General features: G+C 32.8%; 1 pseudogene; it reads right to left on the reverse strand.

Annotated features, from left to right (window-relative positions):
• Nucleotides 1–3,479: 3,479 nt before the first annotated feature.
• Nucleotides 3,480–6,949, reverse strand: LOC124929441 (annotated as a pseudogene).
• Between the last annotated feature and the right edge of the window lie 4,381 nt (nt 6,950–11,330).

An 11,330-nucleotide genomic window follows, 5' to 3' on the forward strand; every position in this document is an offset into this window, starting at 1 on the left:
AATCTAGCTTTCTTGGTTCTCAAGAAATGGATTCTCTTTCATCCGTCGATATTGTGATCGACGAAAGTACAACTCTTTCTCCTCTCATGTGTAGAGAGATGTTAAATAATGTACATTATAAGAAACCTAAGAACAATGATCATGTCGAATCATATTTTCTTACATGTAATAAACTCCCTAATGTAACACAAGAAGTAGACTTCGAATCTATGAGTAAAAATGATATTTTATTTTACTCTAACTTAAACTTCGAAACCAAACACCAAAAAATAGGTGGATGTAGTGGATGTATGTCATATGAAGAAACCTATATCAAATTTAGATTCAATGAAACCATTTGACATTGGAGCACTTTGAAGAGTGGAGTACCAAGCCCAATGAGCCTATTGAGACCATTAGAAAAGTTTGGGTGTATAAAGTCATGTGATTGTGACATGTAAACTTCTTCGTTTAAGAACCCGTGAAGTAACATATTGCTTATATTTAGTTGATGTATGCACCATTGATGCAAGATAACCAAACTTAGAACAATATGAATAGTTGTAAGTTTGCCTACTAGGCTACAAATTTGTTCATAATCAATGCATTATTAATGAAAATGTTTAGCGACGAAACAAGCTTTGTAACAATCAATTGTCCTATTTTATTTGTGTTTGTTTTTTTTGGTTGAGAAAACAATTTAACACCATTTCATTAAGAAGTCTAAAAGTGGGAGGGTCAATAATTAAAACTAGACAACCCCTAGTTTTGATTGTAAGATGACAAACAAAAGACTCAAAAATTTATGAATGGTAGCAGTCAAATAATATTACAAAACAAAAGACCCAAAAATTTGAAAATTCATTGCAGCTAACAATAGAGTGTGATAATGCAAGAAGAATAAGAGACCATATTTTGTTTTGAATAAGTGCATTGTATTCATTTTTCATGGAAAGTTGCCACTTTAGATTCTTATTAGCATTAGTAAAAACACTTTGTTGTAATGGAAGAGGTAGTATCAATGAGTGGTGAGGAGGGCATAAAATATGATTTATTTTGAGTGATCATATGATGATTAGAACATGTATGCACATGATTTATTTTGTTAGTTTGTAGTGGTAGTGTGATAGTAGATGTAATATCTAGTGGAGTACTATTTGTTGGATTTGTAACATTCACTAGTGTGAACGAGATTGAAGAAAAAGATGGAGGAGATGACAAATAATTATGAGTTGGCTCATTTAGTATATTAGTAGAAATAGATGGTTTAACATAATGAAACTATGTAGACAATTGTATGATGACATTATTTTTGAATTGAAATGTGAGATCGTGAAATATAATATGTCGAGGGATAAAAATACATTCACATAGAATATAAAGATACTTATAATATTTGCGAGACAAACTATAACGAAAAAAGTTGTAAGCAGTAGTACGAAAATCAAACTTATGTTGATTATACGGTCGTGTGAGCGTGTAACAAGAACACCAAAAGTATTTAGAAAAACATAATTAGGTTGAGAGTTGAATACAATTTTGAACGAAGATAGTGAATGTAGAGTTGGACTCGAAAGACAGTTTATTAAACATGTACATGTTTCAAAAGCTTCACTATAATAATATAGTGTCATAGAGGTTGTGTGTTCAACAATATCGTTTTGCTCACTTGTGTGTGAGAAAGATAAACGATGTAGAATACCGTGATAATTTGTTAATAGTTTAAAGTTCATGTATTCACCATCCTAGTTTGTTTGTAACATTTTGATTTTGCGACTAAATATGTTTCCAAGATTATAAAGAAAATTGACAAATTTATCAAAAACGTATGATTTTTTCTTTAAATGATATATCCATGTAAAACGACTAACTCATCCACACAATGACAAAATAGCAACAACCATTAGAAGAAAATTGGAGCATTTCCCCAAATATCAAAGTGCATTAAGTTTAAAAGAGAATGAGATGTAGAATTAAAAAGTGAAAAATGTAGTTTGTGTGCTTTTCCATATTGGCGTGATGTACAGAATTGAATAGTGTTACTACCAAAAAGAGATAGTTTAAATTGTAATATGACTAAAGATGTAGTAGCGGTATAAAGTTGTCATAGTAGCGGTATACTTGTTTTTCGAACGATTCAAAAACAAACTTTGAATAGGTTCAAGGCAATAAAGTCGACATAGTTTAATGTCTTCTTTGTCATTTTTAATATTGATTAAATAATTTTTATTAATTGAATCATACAAGGGAACATGGAGGAAAACAACTAATCCCTCCCATCTTTATCTTTATGAAACACCACACAAGTTCTTCTGCTACCAGCTACATATGTTCCGTCTGTTCCCCCTCACATACTACATATGTTCCGTCTGTTCCCCCTCATATAGGGAGGGGGCAAATTAGTAAATTATGTTGGTTTGTTTTTTTTGTTTTTTTATAAATAAACAAAACTGTGAGTAAGGAACACATGTAACAGATGAATTAGTAGCAGAGGATCCCTCCCCATGAAACACCGTCTTCATATCATGGTTTTTAATAAAACAAACATTCAAATGAAATTCGAATACCATAATGTTATAAACTAAAAATCTCATAACACTAATAAGATTTTTTTTTTTTAGTTTCTAGTGCAGGTAAACATTATGTAAATAAAGAATGCAGTGAGAACTTGTGATTTTGGTGGTGCCAAAATTATGAATAATTAATAAAGACTTGTCATTACCAACTTTAATTATTTTTGTACTTATATATTATTTAAATTAGATGTGACACCTGAAACTATGATACCAAGTTGGATTAACAATAGTAATGGGTGTTGCTAGAAACTTAGATTAACAATAGTAATTGGTGTTACTAGAAATGCGGTATAATTTGTTTAAGATCTAAATTGAAAGCATTCAAGTGCAATGTGTTCTTGTAAATTACAAATTTGGCAAGATAAATTATAAAAGTATTTTTCCAAGCTATGGACAACTTTATTGAAATAAGTAGTTTTTGAATTGTTGTAATTCCTTTTTTAATATTGTCTCTTCTATGATGGGTTTTAGTCCTTGAGTCGGATTATAGAGGGAGAGCTTCAGTCATTCATTTTCACTACAACAAAACAGACCTACGGCAACGCTTAAAAAGACTTCTGCCAACCCATAAAAGCGTCGCCAAAAATATCACCGACACTTATTCTTGCGTCGCCATAAGCAGGGTGGGCGAATGTTTTAGCGACGCTTATTTTAGCGTCGGTAACATCAATTTAAGCGTCGCCAAAAGTCCATAATTTTTTAAAACAATTTTTATTTTATTTTTGATTTATTTTAACAATTTTATTCGAAATTTTAGAGTTTGAAATTAAATATTCATTGAAAAGGACATTCAAAAATAGTTAAATAACATTTTTAATAATAACAAAATTAGCATAAATTCTCACATCAAAATATTTCAAACAAAAAAATAGTTTTATTCAATAGAGAATATGATATTTATCCACTCAATCTTCTTCTTAGACATCAACTTCTTCTTAGACCACATCTGCAAATATATGAAAGAGATTATTTTTAAAAGAGATTATTTTTAAGATAAGAAAGAAAGATGGTATATTGATGTGAATTAAATCGACACAAAATTTGAAAAACAAAACCTGATTGCTTCTTCATGCAATTGACAGCTCAAGGATGAAGACGAGCATATAACATCTGAATCACATTCTTCACAATTAAACCGCTAAAAGGGAAATGAATTGATCTTCAATTATTGGAATCTAGATAAATATCCTCTTGCAGTGCAAATTTGTTTCCTCCATTTCTGTCTGGATATCTTCTTAATGGTCTTTTGAAAATAGCAAAAACAATTATAAAATATTTATCTGGTAGACGATGATTATTAGTAAAAAAACTTTCAAGTTAATTTTACCTGGTGGTGGTGGTACTGCATTTGTATTCTTCTTTTTCTTAGAAAATATACTCTTGAATAATCTTGACAAGTGATCACTGAATGGTGTCTCCGGAACTGGGATCATTTTCCAAACTATTGTGTTGCATGCATTGACCCACCACCTACTAACAACAAATTAATTAATTTAATACGACTCACCTCACAAATCCAATTGCAACAGATACAAGTCACAGTTTCCAGCTAAGCCTAACAATTGAGTAGAACTTCCCAAGGAGAATATTATGATCACCTATCATCAACATAAACAACACATTATTATTATTATATCATCATTCATGCATGCAAATTAAAATAAAAAAGACAACATATTGATCAGAGTCAAACCTGGAGCACAATAGTTAGTCCAACTATCAACATGAAGAGACAGTTCTTAGTCACTCCCTTAAACACATTCATCTCATCAAGCTTCCTTACATTCACCTCATTGAATATCTGCACAAATTAACCATTTTCTCTTTATTTTCTTTCTTTCTTTCTACCTAGGGTATATATATATTAATATCATACATACCTGACAAATAACAAAAGCATTGAATATGAGCGTATGAGCGTGTTCTTCATTTTTTTTGGCATGGCCGGGATTATCATGCCTCAAGTTGAGGATATTTCCCCCTTGGAAGTTCAAAACGAGCAGGACGCTTACTTGATAAGCTGCCTGCAGTTGTATGTGTGTTCCAACAAAATTACCCAACCAAAATATTTTTATTCATTTCTTGTCCTAGCTAGCTAGCTAGAAATTGTAAGTTATCAAACAACAACTTACACCTGGGAATTACACCTGCTTCCCAATAATAATATATACCTGAATTAGCAAGTTCCTCCACATTATATTTGTTATCAACGGTTCCCTGATCAAGGTACAAAAACAACAACAATACTCATGCAATCAACCATTCAGCAATATTATTAATATGAACAAAAATGGTTGAATCAATTATGTTTTCAAACTCACCTCCGACCAACCGGAGGTCGATGCATCAGGTGATCAGTAGGTGGTTTAGTGGCCAATGCCAAAGCTCCAAGTGTATCCATTATGAGATTAACCCAAAGAAGCTGAATTCATTCGATCATAATTTTTTCCCAAACAAAACAAAATAAAAAGAACCCATTAATTACCTACTATTTATTTCTTTCTCTTTTTTCTCATATCAAGTGCGTGCATAGATTATTAATTATATTACCAGCACTGCATTCAGAGGGACATCACCAGAAGAAACTGCTGCAACAACATTAATAAAAAGTGCAACAGTATTGACAGTGAGTTGAAACTGGATGAATTTCTGAATGTTTTCATAAACAGAACGCTCCCATCTAACAAACTGTACAGCAAGGAAGGAGATGCCATTCGATGAACAAATTCCAAATTATAATACTTTCCTCACAATTTAAACAAACAGTGCAACAAATTCTCGCTTTTAAAACAAGGCAACAAGAGTGCACAAGAAAATTCAAAAAGCAAAGAACCAATTGAGAGATCAAGCCATATTAATAAGCATAGTTCGTCTATATTTCAACCTAATAATAAACCAGCATGTACTAGTGACTAACCTTCACAACAGAAGTGAAGTTATCATCCAATATTATTATATCTGAACTCTCTTTTGCGACTTCTGTTCCTTGGATGCCCATTGAGAGACCAATATCAGTCTAAAACAAGGATAACATATCACCTTTAAATTCCAAAGGTGAAAAGAAAGGTAGCAAACAATTTCAACTGAATAGAGAAAAATAAAAATCCAACAGCTGTAAAAATGCACAATAACGATAGCAGATTGATTAAAGATTCACAACTAGGTCAATTGAATAAAGGGAAAAAGTCTACTGTGTAAAAGATTCACATTTGAAATGTATTTTGTATAGTGAGCTAGATAGAAAAACATAATTGCATACAAAGAAAATTCATATTTTCATTGGTTTCACAGTAGAAAAAATAACCAATAGAAGATAAGAATTTAAAGAGCACACTGTCCAAGGAAAACATAATGGTTTGACACAAATACCTCATTCAGTGCGGGAGGCATCATTGGTTCCATCTCCTGTTACACCAACAACATGTCCTCTCTTGCGCCTCGCACAAGGAGCAACTTATCATTTGGAGACGACCTTCCCATTACCTACACATGGAATTAGAATCATTTCTTTCCTTACTTAAACTAATTAAATAATAAGAGTAACATCAAACTAATTCCAAGTTGAGTTGGTCAGCTCATGACATACTGATATCTTCTCAGCAACTTCTAGCTTCTCATCATCGGATAATGCACGAAAATCTTTCCCTTCAATGACATTTGGTGCAGTGGTGTCTGCATCTGATTCTAGTATCCCACATTCTAGGGCTATAGCTCTAGCTGTTTGAATATTATCCCCAATGACCATGCGCACCTGTTTAAACACAAATCTCAACTAATTCAGCCATATATAACAGTGGTGCGCACAAATATGAACTTCACATACAACGATCCTTATCACTCTCTTAACCAAAGTAAATACTAGCATACCTTAACTCCAACATTTGTACATAGCCGGACAACTTCTCTAACACCAGGTCGACAAGGATTCTGCGTTGATCAATCATTTACAAAAACTTCTGGTAGACAGTTCCTCCTCAGCATGTGGGATTTTTTCGAAATTTTCAGGTCTGTATGCAATCGCAACACAAACTTCTGGAAGCCATATCTTCAATGGCTCTTCTGAAAACATCTGAATGCAGGCAACAAAAATTTTCACAAGATGGGAGTTAAATTTGAAATGTGGAAGGCATCAGTAACATCTTACTTAAGTCCACAAATTTTCTTTGTATCAACTTGGAGTTGAGAGGAATAGAATTAAGATCACACAATGACAGAATTAAGTCGATAGTCAATAAAGTGCCTACCTAATTAGTTACAGAAGCAAAAAACAATTATTGAAAATAAAAAATCCAGCAAGGATGACTAATGGGGATTCTTAGATGCTTCTGTAAGTTTTAAAATACAGAAATGCAAATGAAAAAAATGAAATTCTAACATACCTTGTCTTCATCCATCGGTACCAAGAGATCATCTTCATTGATATATCTGGTGCAGGAAGCTAAAACTATTTCAGCAGCACCCTTCCAATGGACATTTGCCAAGTAGTTAAATCGCGATTTAACTCATTGAAATTGATAAACGCGGTAAAATCAGTATAAACGGACGATTTTACCTTAAAAATTTCTTTCCCGATCTTTGGTCCGTAGATCTATAAATGGGAGTAAGGAAGTCTTGTGAAGGTCGTAAGAGATGACAGTGTGAATGGATCGAAGAGAAAGATCTATGAAGAAGGAAACTATTTAGAGTAAGATTTGAGAAAAATGTCTTTGAAGAAGAAAAGATCTATGAAGAAGGAGACTATTTAGGGTAAGATTTGAGAAAAATGTCTTTGAAGAAGAGCTAGAGCCACGGCCGACATTGATGGAGAGATTAAAGAGAGAGAATGAAATTTCAAAAGATCAATAATTAGGGTTTCTTAAATTAAAATATCACGTTTCACGTTAAATAAATAATAATATAATATATATTTATTATTCTGAATTTTATTAATATTTATTATTTTAATATATATATATATACACGTAAACAATAATATTTTTTTAATTTTATTATCTTTAATTTATATATATAAATAATAATTCATTAAAAGACAGATATTAATAATTTTTTTTAATAATGATATAAAAAATTTAAAAGTAATTTTATATAAAAATAATAATTAAATTTTAATGTTAATAAAATTTTAAATCAAATTTAATTTACAAAATTAAAATAGTAAAATAAAATATTTATAAAGTTTAAAAATAAAATATAAAAAATATTAAAATTTAGAATATTTAAATTATAATGTTTAAAAAAAATATATAAAAAAAATTAAAGGTGGTGGTATATATATAAAGGTGGGCAAAAGTATTTTTTCTTTTAACTTTTACCCACGCTTAATATGCGTTGCCATATAAGCGTGGTTGAAAGTATGTTTTGGTGTAGTGTTTTAGAGGCATAATCTTTCGTGACAAACATTCATTTTTAGAGGCATAATCTTTCGTGACAAAAGAAGTGACTATTATTGTCTCGAGAATTAAATCCATTTTATTTTAGAATAAGTAGACTAATTCACCCAATAATTAATTTTAGAAGTAAAGAGTTAGTTAGATGGATACTTAACTTCTACCCACTTTCTCCAAATAATTCATATTTTCATTTTGATTCTGAAACTATCTTGGACCCTCACCTTCTAAATTCAAACATTATTTAATTTACAAATATAAAATATTAATTAAATAATTAAAATTAAATAAAAATTAATTTCAATTTTATACATTAAAATAAAATATATTATATAATATTAAAATAAAATAAAATAAAATATATCACATAAATATTAAAATAAAAAATACTAAATACAAATAAAATGCATTAAAAGTGAAGTCAAATTTATTTTAAAATTTATTAAAATAAAATAAGTATTATCAAATTTTGATAAAATATATATTTTAATTTAATAAATTTTTGTAATAACTTTGACATTTAAAAAATATATATATTATTTTAATAAGTTTTTGTAATAAATTAGACTCTTTTTAATGTAGTTTGTTTTATTTTTATTATTGTATTTAATTTAAATGTTTATATAATATACTATTTTAATTAAATATGTATTTTATTTTAATAAATTTTATAATAATTAATTTTTTTTCACTTTATTTAATGTTGGTGTAATCCGTGACCTATCCTGCTCACCCGAACCCAAACGCATGACGTGTGTAGCTTGTAAGTTGCAACCCTATTTCAAAGGGAAATTTGATAAATGACCCTAAAAAGGGTATTCCCAAAACTAACCTTACTAATTTCAGTTTTTATTTTTAATATTTTTTTAAAAATTTGAACACTTTTACCTTTACTAACATTTTTTTTCTTCCTTTTCTTTTTCCCTCCATTTCCTTTCTGCCCATTTTTCCTCCTCTCCCCTTCCCCGCGACGGACGTTTGCTCTTCCCCCATTCCCACGATCAACAACCGGACATCCATCTTTTTTCTCCCCCACGATCAACAACCGTTTCTAGCCCCGATAATTTTTCCGTTTTTTGCATGTTGAGTATGAAGTTTTATGGTTTTAGTTTAGGATTTAGGCTTTAATTAGGGTTTAGGGTTGAAATGCTTAGTTAGTTCTATTGTTTTGGCCCTTTGAAATGCTTTTATCCAAGAAATGTAGTTTAATTTGAATGGGGCGTGGGATTAGCGTGGATCGTGGAGGTGGAGCATGAGGGTGGAGCGTGGGGGTTGTGCGTGGGACATGGGGTAGTGCGTTGAGCGTGGGCTTGGGCGTGGATGGGGCATGGGCTTGGCGTGGGGGTTGTGCGTGGGGGTGGGGTGAGTGCGTGGAGCATGGGTTTGGGCGTGGGATTGGCGTGAGGGTTGTGCATGGGGCGTGGGGTTGGCGTGGATCGTGGGCTTGGGCATGGGGGTGGGGGTTGTGCGTGGGGCGTGGGGTAGTGTGTAGAGCGTGGGCTTGGGCATGGATGGGGTGTAAGGTTAGCGTGGATCATGGGGTGGGGCGTGGGGGGTGAGCGTGGGGTTGTGCGTGGGGCGTGGGGTAGTGCTTGGCTTCAATTATTAATATGATTTTACTGTTTTTGATCCACCAAATATTCTGTATATGATTTTACTGACTGAATTTGCAGATGACACCAAACGAAACCATTATTAATGATTTTAATGGCCGTGTTTCATGGAAATCCACCGGCCCCAGCTTGGCAAAGATAAAGGAGAGGTTTACTCACCATGATCTTTTGGATAGGGCTTTGCAGACCCAATTCCAATATCTATTAAAAGCCCCGACATTATATTTTTCAGGAACCATACTCCATCAGATGCTTATTAGAAAAATCAGCTCAAATTTGAAGGAGATAAGGTTCTTGGTCAATGGTAAGGAGGTCTGCTGGGCATGAAGAATTATGCATTGGTGACAGGCCTCAACTTTGGCAGATTTCCTTTGGTGGAGGAGGGGGAGGTTGAAGAATGTCCACACCTTGTCCTCAAATATTTTAAGGGTAAAAAGGATGTTAGACTAAAAGAGCTTGAAGATATTTTCGTCGGATGCTCTGATAAGGAGGATTCATGGAAGATGCTGCTCATATTTCTCATTTACCAGTATCTGTTCGCATTTGATAATAGGAGGAAGATAAGTTTCAAAATCTTTCACATTGTGGAAGACATGGAGATGTTCCTCCAATTTCTATGGGGAAAGGTGTCCTTCAGAGCAACCCTGCAGGGTATTGACAAAGATATGAAACACCTCCGTGGGTTATATCTCGCCAAGAAGAAAACCTGGGAAAAGATAAACATTTGTGATGTCGCTTATACTTTACATGGGTTCGCATTAGCTCCAAGTGTGGACCTATGAGCTTATCAATACATTCGTCCCCAAATTTGCTAAAAGGACTGAAATATGATCCTACAAGCCCAAGGATAGTGCTCTATAAATCTTTTAGGAGTTATACCATACCGGAGGTATCCACAGCCAATCAGAAGTGCAATGTTTGAAGAAAAAATGATGAGTCTGAGGAGGAGAAGCGGAAGTACTCTGGGAAAGACTTTGAAGATATGAGAGGCAACATTTATGATGAATTCTTTGAATTTGATGGGAGGAAGAGAAAGATTGAAGTTTGTGAAGAAGATGAAAAACATGAAAGGACTCCCAAATCGCCGGCCAAGAAGAGGAGACATATTAATCCCCGGCTCCCTGAAGTTAACGATGAAATAAGCCACTACAACTCTCAGCAAATCCCTTCTGCGATAACTCCTCAAACTGATGAAGACAATTCTACATCTTGTGCAACCAATCGAGTGTCTCAAGCTCATACCGATGCCAAACTTGATGAGTTGACAAAAGATGTAAATGAGATTAAAACTGTAATCAAGCTCATCAAGGAGAATCAATAACTTATAATCACATTATTGGGGGAAATAAAGGAACAAAAGAATAGTGGAGGAGAAGAAAAAGAAGAGGCAGGTACTGCTGCACTTGGTATTGAGAAGAGGACGAGGACGAAGAGGAAGAGGAAGAATAATGATGTTGCACTTGATACTGAGAAGAGGACGACGAAGAGGAAAAATGATGATGTTGCACTTGATAATGAGAAGAAGACCTGCACATATATAAAACTAATATCTGTACATACATGACAGATATTAAAAAACAAACACCTGCACATATATTAAACCAACACCTATATATATATATAACATAATTTTTCATGAAAATCCCACAAAAGAGAACGGCTACAAGTGCCAAAGTTTGTGCCAAAACATACAATTTAACCAAAAACTACAAATTAACCAAAAGAAATGATGTCTAGAGAATGTGACAAAGATGAAGATGGTGAAGGTTGGCCAA

The sequence above is a fragment of the Impatiens glandulifera genome, chromosome 1 (genome assembly GCF_907164915.1).
Source record: "Impatiens glandulifera chromosome 1, dImpGla2.1, whole genome shotgun sequence".
Classification (NCBI taxonomy): Eukaryota; Viridiplantae; Streptophyta; class Magnoliopsida; order Ericales; family Balsaminaceae; genus Impatiens; species Impatiens glandulifera.